At 39.7% G+C, this 10881-nt stretch overlaps 1 pseudogene; it reads right to left on the bottom strand.

Annotated features, from left to right (window-relative positions):
* Positions 1-4923: 4923 nt before the first annotated feature.
* Positions 4924-10881, bottom strand: part of LOC103727430 — a 16068-nt pseudogene continuing 10110 nt past the window's right edge.

The following is a 10881-nucleotide window of genomic DNA, read 5'->3' as shown; positions in this document are numbered from 1 at the left end:
AAGAAGTAACAGGTAAATCTCTGCACAGGCATAATGATAGCCAATGAGTTTATCAATAGTGGATCCTTGACCACAGGCAACTTGAGACCAAGCATAACAGATGTTTAAGAGGAATACCAGAAAATAACCACCATCAAACGCTCTCTCTTTGATAATTGTTTAATGTTAGCAAAGGGCTTGAATCTCCATATATTTATAGAATTTCAATAGAGGCAGCTAGTAGAACAGAGATCCTGAATTATCTTCCCTTGAGCTCTTTAAGTCTGATGGATTTCCAGGTCTAGGTTTGTTGTGCCCAGAGAACGGATCCCCAAGAATTACCACAGAGTCCAGAGAGCATGCAAGAACAAAGAGTCTTTATTTGGGCTTAAGCTCAGACTCTCAGACCAAACTAACGTAGTAGGTTTGTCTGAGAGCCCTGATTGCAGGGGGAGGGAGCTTTCATAGGTTTCAGACAAAGGGAGGAGGGGAATGACAGAGTTATATTTTGATTGGTCCAAAGAGCCCGTACGTTCGAACATACTTTTGAATTGATTGGTTACAGTCTTGGAGGCCTCTCATTGGTGGGTGCTGCCTTCAGGGCTGTGGAATGTGCTGACTGTTATCTTCAGGGCTAGAGGACCCTGTTTATTCCTTATAAGGCCTCAAACCTGCCCAGAGCCCATGCTTGGGAGTCTATGATCTATGACAATGAGACATCACGAAAATGGATGAACCAGCAGTCAAAATGGAGACAGTGCAGTTTGTCCCTCTGGTTCCCTCAAGCCAAGTGATTTACAGAAGCGAAAAGAGCAGTTAGTCGGGGCAAGGGAAGCCAAGTGATTTACAGAAGCGAAAAGAGCAGTTAGTCCTAAATAGGGGCAAGGGTCTAGGGAGTCTGGGGGAGGGGGCCAAGGAGGAGGGTTCCACACTCTTTAGTTGTCTTTCTGTTATTGAATTCTAGATTAATTCCATTGTCTTCTGGTAGTGCAATTTTTTTTTTTTTTTTGAGACAGTGTCTCCCTGCAGACCTATAGCTGGCCTGGAAATCATTATGTAGATCAGGTTGGCCTTAATCTCAGAGATCCACCTGCCTCTGCCTCCCAAGTGTTGGGATTAAAGGTATGTGCCACTAAGCCTGGCTTTGTTATTTCTATTTTTAATTTGCTAAGTTATCTTTGCAAGGTGTGCTTTCTGACTCAGAATATAGTCTATCTTTTTGAATGTCACATGGAAGCTTGGAGAAAAATGTTTAATTGTTGAATGGAGTATTCTCTAAATGCTAATTAAATCTAATTTTTTGATGGTAGAAAAAAAAGAAGGTAGAATTATTAAAAATTATGAGGGTTTTGGGGAAAGCTTAGGAATTCTGACAATCTTGGAATATGGAGGGAAGAACAGGTGGTCTGGAAAGAGGAGTGATGAGAGGCCATTCTTCATTATGTCCATGGTTGAGGAGGATTTCAGGAGGGAGAGTGGCACAGGGAAGGCTGAGATGAGGAACACCTGCCTGGGGGTGGAAGGATCACTAAGGGAAACAGGTTTGACTTGGAACAGAGAGTGTGTCTGAAGGCTAATGAAGAGTATCTAGGAGATTGAGATTTGCAGGCCAATTATGAGAATTGCTGGAACTTGCTCTGTAGATCAGGCTATCCTCGAACTCACAGAGAACCACCTTCCTCTGCTTCCCAAGTGCTGGAATTAAAGGCATGTGCCACTATGCCAGGCCTTAAAAGTATGTTTGAACCCATACCTGAAGAATTAAAAATTTAGCTGTCAAAGTGTCTGTGATCCTCTGGCTGGTAGCAGTGTAGGTCCAGGGAGGGATGCTGACTTCACCTTACCTGAGTGATCTCATTCAGGAGGGCTACTCAGGGTACACATAAACATTTTCTGGAATTTTGGACTTAATCAAATACAAACAAAGTACAATTTAATGGCTCACTCATCTTCTGGTTGTGGTGAGAAATATGAAAAATTCTACTAGAATCCAAAAAGTACATTTACTTGTTATTTTGAATGCACATTTGTAGTCACATTTAGTTTTATATACATATATATTTATATATGGCTACATTCAACTATATAGTTATGGAAATGATTGTGTCTTCTTATAGTTATATATAACTGAAGGAAAATCAGTTGACAAATGACTGAATGAACTATCCATTCCCCTACCCTGCCTCCCCACTCCAGGAGGGAGATACATCTATTTCAGAATACATGACCCCTAGCAAAAGATATCTGGTTTCTTATCAGTTTCCTTGTAGCTCTGGTTCCTTATCAAACCCCTTATCAGGACTCCCCATTTCTCCTTCCCAGATCCCAGGAAGGAGTGCGACACCACCCAAAAAGGCATGCCTCATCTCATGAAGGCATGACCCTTTTCTGGGACTTTCTGGGCTCACCTATAAATCCCAGGCCTTCCCCAACCCTGACACACAAACTCCGTTTCCTCAGGAAAGTTATTTGCCCCTCGTAGCTAATAAAGCTATCTACATTTGTTGAGGTCGGTTTCTACTTCTTTATCACATTGCCTTCTCATCCTGAATTCTAGCAATAATACTATATGATAAACATATAATTATATATGAAACTATGTGATTATAGTAATAGTACTTTATAATGTAAAACCTTTCCTGTACTTCTAAAAAATATCCACCTCTATCTTTTATAAAAGCTAAACTTTTGTGAGATGGAGAAATGGCTAGCAGTTAAGGCTGCTTATTGCTCCCCAGAGGACTTAGGTTTGGTTCCCAGCCACATTAGGTGGCTCACAGCTGCCTATAACTCCAGTTCCTATGGATCTGAGGCCCTCTGGCCTCTGTGGGCACCTGCACACTCGTGGTACATACCAGCTTACACAGATAGACACATATGCATAAATAAAAATAAATAAACCTTTAAAAAAACTAAACTTTAAATTTGGAAATGCTGTTTTTTTCTCTCTCTTGTCTGTTAGTAAACATACACACATATAAATATACACAAATATATAGACACACATACACATACGCACATATACATGCAGTCACACATACATACACATAAATATTTACATATATCTTTAGTAAAAGTTGAACATTAGAAATATCAAGAAATAGCCTCACTATGTATAAATATAATACTGCAGATTAATTTTCTAATGAAATAACTTGGCATATTTTCTGCCAACCTTTTATCTGCCATCACCTTTTTCTAATTTTAACATACTTCACACCCAGGCTTGTATTACAAAAGCGATTTGAAGTTCACCCCTTTTCACTTCCTGGGGTGATTTCATGACTCTGGGACTTAAAAATCATGGATCAAAGCTTTGCTTTATCTTAGCAGCTGTCTTTACTACTCAGAAAAGAGATGTTTGAGTCCTGAGCTCATCAAAGAGAAGGGAAGAGCATTCCTTCCTCACACCTTTGCTTTCAGACAGCTGCTTCCTGTCTTCATATGCAGGATCCTGAGGGGAGAGAAGGTTCTGTTCTGAGGGAGATTCTGTGGGGAGGACAAAGGCCCTGCTGACTTGGTCGCCTGCAATTCTCAATGGCCTTCTTATCATTTTGCTCTTGATATGATGAGAACAGTTTGTAAATTGTGGTTAACTGGAGAGAAGACGGGGCAAGGAGTCAGGTGATTTCAATGGCTATTCAAGCTGGGGTTGGGCGATCACAAGTTCTCTGACCTTACTTCATTAATTTGTGTACACACACACACACACACACACACACACACACGGGCACACACACACACACAGATGCATGTAGTATTTTTTCTCAGCTCATGTCACTTCAGTCTTCACCGCACACTTTTCTTTATAAAAATTGAAATTAAAGGAATTCTGCACATTACCAAAACAAAATTCTTTGAACGAATTTAAACAAGAGATTCTGCTGAGGTTTATCTTATTTTTTTTTTTATATTGTTCTAGGTTCTTCTAGTTAATGTCTTTATCAGATGTTTAAGAGCTGTCCATTATACATTAAGTTATGATAGTTTTGAGAACTTGTTCAGGGTCATTCATGAACAAGGATGCAAATTACCCTTAGAAATGAAAAATGTGAGGTCTTGTAACTCAATGATTATTTGAATAAATGCAACTCTGACCTTCACCCTTTTAGTTAGGGTGAATAAAAATAGTCCCAAGAACTTCAGGTAGAGGAGGGTTGAGGAGATGGGAGTGGAAAGATCTCTTGGGAAGTGTGACAAGGTCATGGAGAACCCCTGACACCTCTCAGATTTGAAGGATTGGAAGAGGAAGCGAAGTCAGAAGAGACTGAGAAGTGAGTTTCAGATCAAAATAGAAGCTTCCTGTGAGAACATGGGATGGAGAAACCTTCAGAAGACAGGAATTGGCCAGTAGTGCCAAAAGATGGGAGGATGGCTACTGATAGAATACTTCCTTTATGTCTTTGGTCAGGTGTAGGCAAATCATTGATCTGAGAGTCCTTGGTTGATTCTAAAGCATCTTTGCTCATCCCAAGGAATAAGTGCATGGTTTTCTGAATAAACTCTGGGGTTCTGTCAGATCTATTGGGGAATTAATGATGGCTGCAATAAATGGGATCTTTCATTTCAGTGAGTAAGATCTCATGCTTAGAATAAAATTGTTATAATTGCTATTCAAAACATTTTTTATGAGGCACAAACAAGCAATTTACATAGCATTTACATATTGTTAGCTCAGGCTATCCATAGAAGGGTGAAGAGGAAATAAAGATTGCAAAGCTTCAGAAACTAACTCAACTGACCCTACACTGGGATGGAGCATTTTAATTTGATGGGAGCACAATAGCCTGTACAGGGAGCACTCACAGCTCCTAGAGTTTCCTTTTAAATTATAAGAAAGTTTCAGAAATAACTAGATTTGCTAAAATATTTTTCTGCTGCCCTGGGAACAGGGGGAATTATTTGGGAAGAACATGGTGGCCTGCCCTCCTGTCACTCAGAGATTCAGTCCTGTGCATGACTCTTGTATTCCACCAGTTCCTCAGACTGAAACTACAAGCTGATCTCCTTCATACTCTCCACAGAATCACTGTCATGAATGATGTTTCCACCAACTTGGATGCAAAAGCTCCATGGATGGTCCTGTTACAGAAAAATCAGAGACAAACACCTAGAGTCAGGTGAGGAGAGGGAGTTTAATTTCATGCTAGTGGGACTGCCCCATGGATCACTCCTTAAAAAGAGTCAGCCCTTGTTCAAGTTTTGGGGGCTTTTATACTCAAATGTGAGGAATGCAAGAAAAAGGTACATAACATATACATGATAATTAAATAACTTAACATAGGGCCACAAAGGCTATAGGATTGCAAAACCCTTGTAAAACAAAAGACTTCTATCCTGGGAAACCTTAGGGTACAGGAGAAGATTCCTGTTTACCTCCCCCATTTCTATCTCCAGGGTTTTCCTGCTCCAAAGTTCCTAATTACCATCACATTGCAAAAGCTTTTAGCATCTGCTGTGCTCTTCTATTTCCATTATATCCCCATGAACATAATCCCTTGTTATTCAAGAAGAACATTACGATATTCTTGATGAATCACCTGGCGTCTGATGGTCTCTACTTGGTTTCTGATAAATTTACTGAGCAAATTTATTATACATGGCCCTATAAGAATGATTAATATAATCACAACTATTGGTCCTGTTAGCCAGCAGTCCCAAGTATTCGAGGTACCTTTTAAGAAAGACCTTTTTTTTTTTTTTTTCAATTGGCCTTTATTCTCTCTAGTAGCTGCATTGCATTTTCTTTAACTATGCCAGATTGATTTCATAAAACAACACAGAGCCTTCCTTTTCTGATAGTTCAGGCATCTCTAGTCTCAGGTAAGGATTAGTTTACTAGCAGATCCAAGGAAATTTCCAGTTCTCAGCTGAGAAAGAAAGTGGTCATTTTTCTTTTGCAGTCTTTACTTTAAAACTATCTAGCCATTTTCTATCCCCTATTCTCCTTACTCCTTCCTCTGAAGAGGTAATCTTAATTGCCAATTAGGAATGGGAGTATCAGTCATTCTGTCTTCTTCCATGCTGAATAGGGATGCAGCATGTGGCAAACGGGGTACCCCTTCAGTGAGTCTACCTGAAAGATCTCAAAATATAGCTATGGAGAGAAAAGAAAGTCCTTGACTGTGAAGGAGAAGTAAAGGCAAGAGTAATTAGGCACAAGTTATAGGCGGGGAACTAGGAGAAGTCAGAACAGGGTGAATTTCAAATGTTCAATTCAAAGTCCATTAGAATTTCCTGATGAAGCCTTCCAAAAGCATCCAGTTATTGGGTTTCTGCTCATTTTTCATTTGGCTGTGATGGCTGGACTCAGGATATGCTTTTCAGGCATTATGATAGCTGTTGGAGTGGCTAGAGTCACAATGTGAGTTCTCTCTTACAAGGTTTTGAGACAGAGAGAAAGAAAAGAAATTTAGCCATCATTTGAATTTTAATAAGAACAATAGTGGACTTGTCCTTTTTGGCTGCAAGTGGCACAAAATCCTAGTGATAATTTTCTAGACAATATCTCATGAACTTTTAAGCCTAATGTCTGGGAGGCATGATTTCTCAGGCTTTAAAAGAAATATACTGATTACTTTAATCTTTGGTGATACTTTCCTTTTGGGTGTTTAAGATCATACAGTTGGTCAAAATCAATCAAGATTTTTTTTTCTCAAGGTCAGTTGATCTCCAGGGTCACTTGGATTTTGGGAGGAGCTCCTGGATCCTTTGGCTTTCCTTTTACCAGATCCATCTATGTGAGGATAAGAGGTCCTGCTTGACGGTGGCTTTGAATGGAAGTATGGAGGAGACTTTTCCTCTGTGTTGACCTTCCTCTTTATAGACTGGACACTGGTTTAAGTCCCTCTGATGAGGTGTCCATGACCTCCATAAACAATAGGACAGGTGACTCATTTCAACATTTCCTGAGTGTTAAGGTTCAGATAGCCCTACCCCCTCACCAACAGGGTCTCAAGGACTTCTCAAGCTCCCGAGAAAAGGGAACTGAGCTGATAAGCACCTTGGTCTTTGAAGTCAAGAGAAGCAGACTTTTCTTCAGTGTTTTGCCAACAAAGCAGGCTTCCCCTTTTATCTCTAAAGAGGACATGTTTTAACAGTTCTGCTCTCCCACTTACCTCCACCCGACTTTAAAAAAATACATCTTCCTGCCCCCGCCTGCAGGGACCCTGTACAGGTAAGGCTCGAGGGGGACCACTCCCTGAAAGGAAAAATGGGAGAGAAAGAAGAGACGGAGCCCAAGTAAGTCCACTTGTCAAGGGTCACTTTATTGTACTGCAAGCCTTTTTTTATATACAGTTTGTATTCAGAGGGGGTTGAAGAAGTTGGTCAAAGGTTACAGCATTCTTATGGGTATGGGAGGGGGACTGAGCAATTCAGCAACGTGACTGACCACTAGATGTTCCAAGAGATTACTGCATGACTCATTTTTCCGAGAACTGTTTGCAAGAGGAAGAGAAAGATAACCTTGCCATAAATTCTTTCCCAAGGTTACTTGTGCAAGCAGAATGTCCTGCTTAAGTCAACTGTTTGTAGAGCTATATTATATTTTTTGGTAATGAATGTTGTTTCTCCAGTTCCCGACATCTTCCCACCTTCTGAAGGAAGCAGAAGTCTCTCCCTTAAAAAGATTCCAGCTCATGACCCAGGCAGATGGCCCTGCCTGAAAGGGAATCTGTCCCATGTGTTCCTTTGCTAATAAACTCTCCTTTCTCCTGATCAACTCTATTCATCATACAGCTACTTTTTAATCTATCAGTGAGGTTCCCCATTATCCCCTGGAACTTAGCCCACTTTAGAGGGCAAGAAACAAAACTGTCCCTTTAAGTCCTTTTTTACCAAATTAGTATGGGCTTTCAAGTATGGTTATTCACCAACCAAGAAGGTCAGTTGCACCAGTCTGGTACCTTTAATTACTGTGCTATATGTAGATAAAGCCTGTAAAAAACCCAAACATTCTCAAATAAACAGTGACTGGAAGAAATTTACCATCATAGGTTGAGCGGGCACAGCCCAGGAATGGGATTTTAAAATAAGAATTTCTGGGCCAGGCGTGGTGGTGCATGACTTTAATCCCAGCACTCTGGAGGCAGAGGCAGGGGGATCTCTGTGAGTTCAAGGCCAGCCTGGTCTACATAGTGAGTTCCAGGACAGCTGGGGCTACAGGGAGACCCTGTCTCAAAAAGACCAAAAAATAAAAATAAAAAAATTAAAAAAAATAAAACAAGAATTTCTTAGGTCTGTCTCAAATGAAGGCTGTTCTATTACAAGCAGATGCAAACCCTTTCTTTTTTTAGTTCCCTATACCCTGATTTACAGTTTTCAGAAGGAAGGGAGGAGGGGTCATATCACATACTTATAGACAAGTAATAAAGAGATCAAGATTCAAAACAAGCGTCACCAAAACTATTTTTCAGACCATACATATGTGGTTCAAGGAGGCAAAACCTAGTTTCTCTGGAGCCAAATTATTCTTATTGTAGTCAAAACAATGTACCAAAAGTAACACTTGCATAATACAGAGAAACATAAAGGACATTTTTTAGTAGCCATAGGTAACCCAATAGTTGCCTGCATCCATTTAATCTAAATCTGTAAGTGGGTGTGCAGTACAAGCCAGAGGAGTGGACTGAAAATTAATAACAGCTCTGTATCTCTATAAACCTGCAGACCTTTACTAAGCTTGCTTAAAGTTTTCTTTGTCCCATTTATTCTGGAAATATTCAGCCATCTTAATCTTTATATATAAATCTTTTATTAAAATATCTTTATTTTATATCATTGACAAACTTTCCAACCTTTTATTTTTTCAGTACCATGAGACATAATAACATTTATATAAATCTACTATTTGTTGTGAGAATTTACTAAGTAATATTTCTTCCTTTATATATATAAATATATAGAGATGAACAATTATCTTAAATATTTTATTTTAATGTATGAACTTTGAGATGTCCTTGTAAGCCTTGAAGCAGGTTTTAAATGATCAATCCTCATTTAAATGTTTAGAGATGTTTTACATAGGCTTGGAAAATGTATATTTTACATAAAACATATCTAAACACAGAGATAATTTGCACCCTGGAGCAGAAGCAATCATTTCTTAAAAATTAATTTATATTTTTAAGTAGTAAGAACCATGTTGTAATTTAACAAGTTTAGGTAACATGAGAATTTACTTATAAGTCAATTTGATATTAAGTAAATAATTATTATTTTTAATAATTTTTCTTTAGTATTAAACATAAGTCTACACATTCACAACAGTCCTATACAACAAATATTGTGGTTAGTCACAATGCTATGACAAACTAGTTTTAAAAACAAAACCTTGGTACCTTGATGAAAATTCTGATAGATTAAAATGTGACTCTTAAAAATTAAAACAGTCAAACTAATAACATTTAAATCTTCCACTGTTTATACAGTACTGGTATATATACAAGAAACTTTTAAAGCCAACATTACTTCACACACAGACACACACACACACACACACACGTGTATGAGAATCTCATCTCAGAAATGGCTGTGTTTAACAGAGCCATAGACATTGATGCTAGACACAAGGACTTTCGCTTGATGAAAACATTTTCAGAAATATCATCTACATTTTAATATGGTAAATATTCCTAACTGGGTTTCAAACTCAACAAATGATGGAAAACAGAATTATGTATTTCATTTGTACTCAAAACTAACCACAACAAAAGTTACAGTATGATTAAAACAAGCTAATGTTTAAACTGTTTTCACTAAAGACAATTCCATGAAAGGAGAGGGTAAAGAATGGGATTATAAGAAGTATTTAGTCTTAATAAAGCAATACAAAATTTGTTATTAAAGACCATTTAAGATTGACAATACCAAAAACATACATAGAGTGTAAGAACACAGATTTCATGAGTGTAATTTAATTACAGTTGCTTACAATAACTCTCTCCCATAGTAGTATACAGAAACTTAGAAAAATGAAAGGTAAAAGCACGAGCACATGGTACACAGGGTCAGAAGCACCAGCATGCAAGTCTGCAGGGCTGGCAGTCCGTGACAGCAAGAGCTCAGGCTCAGTGTGGTCTTTTGCTTCCTTTGAGGAAAAAGGGAGGGGGAAGTTTGTGAAGGAAACAAACACAAAATCACATCATTGCCCAGTGGCTAAGAAGACACACTGTAGAGAACAGTTGTGAGTAAATTCTCAGAGATGACTTGAGGTTGTTCAGTGTATACATAAAAGTAAAAGTACTTGCTGCTTCCCAGGGCCTGCAGGACCCACAGGCCTCTCTCTGACCTGCAGGCCTCTCTCCAGGGTAAGTCCATCATGCTCTCTGCACCTTGACTCCCCCAGCCTCATTCACCCTCTCATCTCCCCCGCTGGTCTCTCCTCCTAGTTTGGGTCCTGTCCCATTCCTTGTCTTGGGGCCCCAGACAGCTGGGGAACCATTACTGCTTCCTGATCTTCATCTAGACCAACTCAATGCCTTCTCTGGTCCCCAGGAGCACCGCTTCTGGGCCAGGCCCCACCCTCAACTCCTTCTGCTTCCCTGGGCCTGCACCACCCACCAGCCTCTATCTGGGTCACAGTGGCTGACCATTCCTCTTCCGGATCCTTTGCATCCAGACCAACCCAGCTCCTCAGTGCAGTCCCCAGGAATCCTTGGAGCTGCTTCTCACTCCCATCTGCTTTTGCATCTATGGGTGGCATGGCCACCAGCTGCCCTAGACCAGCTCCATCACCCAAATTCCTGAGGCCAAAATCATTCCTGGAGGGATCCAGACCTTAGGAGAAAGCCTGAGAGCATCTGATCCTCATCTGACTTGGGCCTCTGTGGGAACTCCTGAAGACAAAAGCAATCTGGCCACTCCAATATAAAATCAAAAGAGAGAACTGAGAGCTTTTCA

This window comes from Nannospalax galili, unplaced genomic scaffold, assembly GCF_000622305.1.
Source record: "Nannospalax galili isolate Female #2095 unplaced genomic scaffold, S.galili_v1.0 scaffold128, whole genome shotgun sequence".
Classification (NCBI taxonomy): Eukaryota; Metazoa; Chordata; class Mammalia; order Rodentia; family Spalacidae; genus Nannospalax; species Nannospalax galili.
Note: the sequence above shows the minus strand (reverse complement) of the source record. Positions and strands in the feature narration are given on the sequence as shown.